Below are 7,502 nucleotides of genomic sequence, written 5' to 3' on the forward strand. Positions count from 1 at the left end.
TTATGCATCAGAGAGCTAGACAATAACCAAGGAGGATAGAAGGAGAATTGATGCCTTTGAGTTGTGGTGCTGGAGAAGAGTATTGAGAGTACCAATTGAGAGGACTGCTAGGAAAACAAACAGATTCATCCTGGAAAGGGTTAAACTGGGTGGCTCCTTGGAGGCAAGGATTCTGAGGCTCCATCAACATACTTTGGACATGTTGTAATGAGAGACCGATCCTTGGAGAAGGACATCATGCTTGGGAGGGTGGAGGGACAGTGCAGGAGGGGAAGGCCCTCTATGAGGAGCATTGATTCAGTGACTGGTTTAATCGGGATTGGATTCTCAGAAACAGTGCCATTGGCACAGGACAGAGCAGAGTTTAAGGTTGTTGTACATAGGATCGCTGAGTCGCAAGCAACTCGATGACACATAACAACAACAACAACATTTTGTCTATCACCTCTCAGATTGACTCTTTTTTCATAAGGTGCTACATAAATGGGACCACACTGAGGACATCTTTGTATAATCTCTCAAGCTTGTTGCCATGTAATTCCAAATTTTTTCATCGTTCCATTAATATTTAAATGAATATGGAGATGAAAATCTTCACTAATCTTAACATTTCTTACTAATAATTGATCTATTTTATAATTTACAATATAAATTGTGACATTGGTCCTGGAAGGCCAGATTGAGCTCAAATATGAGTGAAAAAAAATATATATGTGAGGTTCTGCTTGATTAATTAAACTTGTAACAGTAAATAACATACTAATAGTAGTATCTTGAGAAGGAATATATAGTATTTCTATATTTCTTACAGTAAACTCAGCATATTGTGAATCAGTAACTATATCCAAAGGAAAATTTTTATCTTTGTAAAATAATAGTAGCATATAATTCAGCCTGTTGAATAGAAGTCAAATTAGTTTTAATTACTTTATTATCTTTACCATTAGTATAACCTGTATAACCCATCTTATTTGCATCTGTATAATAAGTATCTGCTTGCAAAGGTGAAGTTTTTACTCTTATTTTTTTCCCTAACACTTCTAGGTCACCTTATATATGAAGTTGAGAAACTGATTGTGTGTTTGTCTTTGGCATTCTGGACTACCAAAGGTTAAACAGACCGCCAGCTTTATGACTGGCAAACAGTCTATTTAAAAAAATTTTTTTTACTAATTTACTAATTTTACTAATTTCTTTAAAAAATTTTCAGCTGCAGCTTCTAGTTTATTTATCTTTATAACTTATATTTTGCTTTCTTCGTCTTCTAAATTAAGAGTTTTCCTTTATAGTAACTTCACTCTTATTTTACTTTTCTTATTGTACTGAAATTGTCAGATTGTATAAAGCTCAAACTATTATTAAACTTAAGACAAAAAGCAAAAAAAACAACATCATCAAACTTAAAAAACAAAACAACACCAACACAGGCTTCTGCTTTTAGTGTTAGGACCTTTTTTTTTGCTGTTGGTGGTTTTTTTTTAAAAAAAACATGTTTTAAACTGTAAATCATTTCTGGGTCAACACAAGCCAAATAAGAGAAAATAATTCAGGATTGCGTCTTCTTAAGGCTCTTTTTAAAGCTAACAAAGCCTGTTTCTTGCCTTCAGCTTTAATATTTTTTTAATGTAATATCTCTTCATATTTATATAGTGACTCAGCCATCTCTATTTGCAAATGTTTTATATTATAAGTGCAATCATGCACAGATATTGTTACTATCCTGATTAAAGCCCATACTGGCCAAAAATTAATAGGAATCTCTTTTCCTTTTTGATGTTGTTGATGTTATGTGCCATCGAGTCATTTGTGACTCATAGCAACCCTATGTACAAGAGCACTAAACATCGTTTTACCCTGTGCCAACCTTGCTGTCTCAAACACACTCATTCTCACCACTCCACTCACAGAATAGATTCATCTCATCAAGGGTCTTCCTCTCCTGCGCCGTCCCTCCACTCTCCCAAACATGATGTCCCTCTCCAAGGACCAGTCCCTCCTTGCAACATGCCCAAAGTATGTCAGACGAAGCTTCAGATTCCTTGACTCCAAGGAGCATTCTGGCTTCACCTTCTCAAGGAAAAACCTGTTTGTTTTTGTTCTCCTAGCAGACCATGGTATATTCAGCACTCTTCTCCAGCACCACAGCTCAAAGGCATCAATTCTCTTTCTATCATCCCTATTCACTGTCCAACTCTCCGATACATAGCACATAATGGCGAAGACTACAGCGTGGGTCAGATGCACCTTAGTCTCCAGCCTGACATTGTTGCTCTTCAGTACGCTTAGAGGTCCCTCATAGCTGACTTTACCAATGCAATTTGTTTTCGGATTTCCTGGCTGCTGTTACCAAGTGTGTTGACTGTGGAACCAAGTAAACTAAAACTGTTAACTATCTCAATCTCTTCACCCTCCGTACTGATGCTATCAATTGGTCCAGTGGTGAGAATCTTTGTTTTCTTGATGTTGAGCTTCAATCCATATTGAAGACGGCAGTCCTTGGCCTTCTTTCTGCAGTAAGCGCTTCAGGTCCTCCTCAGTTTCAGCAAGCAGGGTTGTGTCATCTGCATAACGCAGGTTGTTGATGATTTTTCCACCAGTCCTGATGCCACATTCCTCCTTGTACTGCCCAGCATCTGGGATGATCTGTTCTGCATACAGATTGAAAAGGTATGGAGACAAAATACATCCCTGATGTAACCCCTTCTTGATTTTGAACCATGTAGTGTCTCCTTACTCTGTTCTGACAACTGCCTCTTGGTCCAAGTATAGGTTCCACGTTAGCACAATCAAATGTTCTGGGATTCCCATTCTTCTCAGAGTCAGCCATAGCTTGTGATCCACACAGTCAAAAGCCTTTGTATAGTCAATGAAGCACAGATAGACATTCTTCTGGTATTCTCTGATTTCTGCCAAGATCCCTCTAACATTAGTTATAATATACCTAGTAAGGTGCGCCTGATACAGGCCATGGTTTTTGCAATCACTTGTTATGCATCAGAGAGTTGGACAATGACTAGGGAGGACAGAAGGAGAATTGACACCTTTGAGCTGTGGCGCTGGAGAAGAGTATTGAATGTACCATGGATTGCCAAGAAAACAGATTCATCCTAGAGAGGGTTAAACCAGGCTGCTCCTTGGAGGCAAGGATTCTGAGGCTTCGCTTGACATACTTTGGACATGTTGTAAGGAGAGACAGGTCTTTGGAGAGGGACATCATGCTGGGCAGAGTGGAGGGACAGCGCAGGAGGGGAAGACCCTCTATGAGGAGCATTGATTCAGTGACTGGGGTAATCGGGATGGGTGTGTCAGAGGCAATGAGATTAGCACAGGATAGAGCAGGGTTTAGGGCTGTTGTACATAGGGTCGCTATGAGTCGCAAATGACTTGATGGCAAATAACAACAACAACAACAACCACGACCCCTTCTAAATATTGCCTGCACATTTGGCAGTTCTCTGTTGACATATTGTTCTAAACATTTTTTTGGTAATTTTCAGCAGAATCTTGCTTGCATGTGACATTAATATTATTATTCAATAATTTCCACACTCTGTTGGGTCACCTTTCTTTGGAATGGGAGTGTTGATGTACTCTTCATATATCTCTTATAACATGCCAATTTTTAAAATTTGACTGAGCTCTTTCTACTGATTTAAACTAGTAAAAATGTATCTGTACATACTGAAACAACTGCAAAAAAGGATTTTTCTCTTACTTTTACCCCAGATCTCCTAAGTTATTCTTTTTTTGTTTGTTTATGTTTTTGTTTTTTTTTTCCTAAGTTATTCTTTAAGTAATGTAATATACTGAGCTTCAGCTGTTCCCCATGGCTCTTTTTTCACTTTTGCTTTTGGGAGTTTTAAGCAATACATTAAACTTCAGAGAGTGAGAATTCTCATGAAACCTTTTCTACTTCTACCCTAAAATTTCTACCAAAATTCCGGGTTTGAGGATTTCTTCATGACCCTGCCTTTAATTTTCCTGAAAGTTTCACTTACTCCGAGTGAATTCCCTTTTGGTTTCTTGGTGTCTGAAAGAGAGAGAGAGAAACTACTGCCTCTTTGTGTCCCTGTTTGGGTGCCAAAATGTTGTTGACCCAGGACTGAGAAAAAGTGAGACAGGGACACCAAGAATGGAGAGAAAGAACAGAGCCTAAGGCAGGGGATAAACAGCTCAAAGACTGAAGCCCTGAACCAAGCTTCCCTGTAATTATTGATAATCACCAGGAAGCAAGTCACAAAGAGAATTCTGTGCAAATGAAGCTAGGCTCTTTTCTATTGACAACCTTATACTTGTCTGAGGAAGGAGGAATTTGTAAATAGAATCTAAGAACTGGTAAGTTGCCGCTAAGTCTGCCTTGGCACCTGATTCCTGTGATCTTTCTCAGGAGGAATTCCAGCTTCTATTTACACCTCCCTCAATTCCTGGTTAAGAGTTTGGTTTAACATTTAGTTTAACATTCAGTTTAATATTTGGCTTCCCACACATGGTCGCTTATAACTCAGGATAACATATTACAAAATAAAATTTCAAAGGATTTTCTAGCCATAATTGTCATGTGACATCAAGTCAGAACCAACTCATTGTTGAACCTCCAGCAGATTTACAAAGGCTTTAAGTTGCAGGAGAGGAAACTACTACTCATTTTTCTCCCAAGAGCAACATCTTCCTTACTAGGCCAATGGAAGCAAATCACCACTGGGTGGGTTCTACCTGCTAACCTTTGTTTAGTAGCTGATCACAAACCTTTTGTGCCATAAAGGCATCTTTTAAAATGCCACAAGATTTTCTTTTTCAATTTATAGATCAGAAAATGAGGTGCCTTAGATAATCTGTGTCAAGTCTAGAGTTTTGTAAGCCACAATAAAGTAGAGGGGGACCAGTAGTCCTGGAAATGTCCATCATTGCCTGTTTGTACTAAGGGAATGGAGCTGCCTGAATGCTGTACAGAAAGCCCGTACGTTACTTTCTACCCTCTGTCTACTCTGCTACTATCAACAGATTCCTCCAAGGTTAGCTAGATTCCTGATCCAACTGCAGCCTGTCCGTAATGAGGTAACCTGTAACAACATTGTTGAAAAGATCTGAAATGATTTGATTTCTCTCAGAAATTTGGTACTGGGAACTTAAGAGACCTAGCAGTTGAAAACCTGACGTAAAAGTGTAGGTCACAATGTGGAGAGTAACTGAGGAATCATCAACATGGCCTTGGACACCTGATTTCATAAGAAAATGAAACTTGTGTTGACAAGGAGGGAGTATGTTGGCAGAGATTCACAGAAGCCGAAGCAGACACACTCTAACCCTGTGGCTCCCGAGGGAGAAAATGACCTCTTCTTACAGACTTCCCATTCGGATCCCATAAGAACTTGTTAAACTGCAAGCTTTCAGATATTTGCATGAACTTTTTAATGAGTTCAGATTATGACTGGATTACTGTATCTCGCAATCAGAATCTTAACCAAACTATCCTGTCCCACATCAGTTATTTTGCTCTGAAGCACCTACTTTGGTGATTTGCTCCTATTAAGTGATTTATAAATGTTTCTTGATGAATGAAATGCTAAGTATAAACTTAACAGTCCAGAAGCAGAACTTGCCTAGAGTAGAATTCTATTGATTGTGAACATAAATCGCAGCGTTTGACTGGAACAGAGAAGGGCAGAGTCAGAACCGTGCTTAAAATCAGAGTTCTTGGATACGAAAACCTCATTGCCATCCAGTGAGAACTAACTCATAATTGATTCTCCATTGAGTTTTTGTTGGCTGTAAATAAAACAAATTTGCCCATTTTTCTCCTGAGGAGCCACAAGTGAACCTAAACTTTATAAATTTATTAGTTTTTTTTTTTAATGCAAGACATATCAGAGGTGAAGAAGCTATTTTATCAACAAGCTATATCCCATATCCTTATAACAGAAGGAGAGGCAAAGGAGTGAATTTTAAAAATAAAAAATGCAAATATATTTCCTGGTTAATAGTTTGGAGAAAGTCAACTAATTTGGTGTTGTAGTTAACTTTTCTAGGGCAGAATGGCCAAGGTTTGGGGAGAACCATTCTGGAATTCAGAAATACTTTTTGAATATTTTTTGGGGTAGCCAGCTTCATACACTTCTGGATACCCTTCATGCTAAGGATTTTAAACAGACTAAAGCAGGCTTTTTCTTTTTTTAATATCAATTGCACATATTTAAGGTTATAATTTGATGAGTTTTGACATGTATGTCATCACACAACAAACATTCCCTTTAGCCAGATTCACTGTGGACCAGGCAATCTGCTTTCTGTCACCATAATTTACATTTTCTAGAACTTTAGAAAAGGGAATTTGTTCCTGTGGTTTTGTTTATTCCTGTTCCACTAAAACACTGAAAAATCCCAACTTGATTATGACTCCCAGTGATCTTCCATTAAGTTTCCAAGGCTGTATCTTCCATGGAGTAGCTGGACTCAGATCTGCTGATCTGGTTAGCAAAACAACATGTAACATGCTATGTTACTACAGCTAGTGGTTACAGTTGTGTCCTATAGAGTTAGAACCGAACCGTAGCTGACCCTCCCATGAATTTTCATAGGCAGTTAATTACACAAGAGGAGACTGCCCATCGTTCTCCCTCTAGAGCAGCTGGTGGCCTTGAACCATGTGCCTTTGGGATTGCAGTGCAGCTTCTTACCACTAGGCTACCAGAGCGCCCTTACTATACTACTGTTGTTGTTGTTGACTGCTGTTGTCGAGTCGATGACAACTTATAGCAACTCTATGAACAAGAGACCTGAAGTCTTTCTATAACTATCGTTGTTTCTCTTCAAAGTTTCCATAGGCATGTGGATTAGGAAGTAGATAACACTTCTGCTTCCAAACCTGTCTTAAACTGAGAGTTCCACCAAGCACTGTCCACCATGGACAACCGTTATTGCATTTAATACCCAAAAGGCACAAGGCTCAGTACCATAGCAATCCCAGGTTAGGTCAGTATGGCAAACTGACAGAAGAGTGCTGTATAACTTAGAAGTATGTTCCTCCCATCAACAAATGAATGGATAGAGAAGCTATGGTATATTCACACAATGGAATACTATGCTGCATTGAAAAACAAGGGACTCATGCAATATTATTCAAGATGGGTGAGCCTGGAGGACATTATGCTGAGTGAAATATCTCAGTCACAAAAGGACAAATATTGCATGGTGCCACTGCTGTAAAATGGGATATCAGGGTTCTGATAAGACTGAGAAAAACTGGATAAATTGTGTATACTGCACTGAAACAGATGAGGGAGAGAATAATTTAAAAGTGATGTATGATAGGGTATTATGGTTATCACAAGAGTCCACAATTAAGGTTGCATAGTGGAATGTATTTGGGGTGGTGGAAGGGGTGAGGGGGGATTGTGTACCAGGGATATAGTGTTTATTTTACTTTTCAAAAAGAGAAGTGAACTGGGGTGGGGAGGAGGGCTGGGCGGGGAGAGAAGTGCGGCAATGAATGAATGGAAATCCAA

The sequence above is a fragment of the Elephantulus edwardii genome, unplaced genomic scaffold, assembly GCF_000299155.1.
Source record: "Elephantulus edwardii isolate Elephantulus edwardi_28Jun2011 unplaced genomic scaffold, EleEdw1.0 scaffold00068, whole genome shotgun sequence".
Lineage (NCBI taxonomy): Eukaryota > Metazoa > Chordata > Mammalia > Macroscelidea > Macroscelididae > Elephantulus > Elephantulus edwardii.